Here is a 746-nt window from a genome sequence, read left to right on the forward strand (position 1 = left end):
CAAGAGACCCGAGAACTAGAAAGGCGAGGCTCACCACCCATTTATCCCTCTGCCTTTCAATTAGCCCCACGTGTGATTATAGGCCAGGTTGGCACAATTAACTAACAACAATCCACACATATATCCATTGTGTCAAGCACATTTGTACATTTGTTGCCATCATCATTTTCAAAACATTTGATTTCTACTTGAGCCCTTGGTATCAGCTCCTCATCCCCAGCCCCTGTGCCTCTCCCACCCTCCCTCCCTCATGAACCCTTGATAATTTATAAATTATTATTATTTTGCCATGTCTTACACTGTCAAATGTCTCCCTTCACCCTCTTTTCTGTTGTCTGTTCCCCAGGGAGGGGGTTATAGATAGATCATTGTGATCAGATCCCCCTTTCTCCCCCACCTTCCCCTTCCCCTCCTGGTATCACTACTCTCATTAATACATTGTCCTCGGATAGAGGACATATCAGATATTAAGCTGATAAGAACCAATACTACACTTGATCTTAGCCAAAAGGCTGAGAAGCGATACAAAACTGTAACTTTTTACGGAAGTAGAAAACCCTGTCTTTCTCCCCTGGGGTGTTTAGTGGCTTTGAACTGCTGACCTTGTGGTTAGCAGCCCAACTTGTAACCACTACACCACCAGGGCTCCTAAGGCAGCCATACATAACATATAAATCAATAGGTGTCACTGTAGTCCAATAAAGCTCTATTTACACTGTGGAAAACAGAGGAGTGGTTCTTCAAAG

General features: G+C 43.8%; 1 pseudogene; it reads right to left on the reverse strand.

Annotated features, from left to right (window-relative positions):
• Positions 1 to 416: 416 nt before the first annotated feature.
• LOC115873701 lies at positions 417 to 524 on the reverse strand (annotated as a pseudogene).
• Between the last annotated feature and the right edge of the window lie 222 nt (positions 525 to 746).

Source organism: Echinops telfairi, unplaced genomic scaffold (genome assembly GCF_000313985.2).
Source record: "Echinops telfairi isolate 266 unplaced genomic scaffold, ASM31398v2 ScPeMD7_7469;HRSCAF=8507_0, whole genome shotgun sequence".
NCBI classification, from domain to species: domain Eukaryota; kingdom Metazoa; phylum Chordata; class Mammalia; order Afrosoricida; family Tenrecidae; genus Echinops; species Echinops telfairi.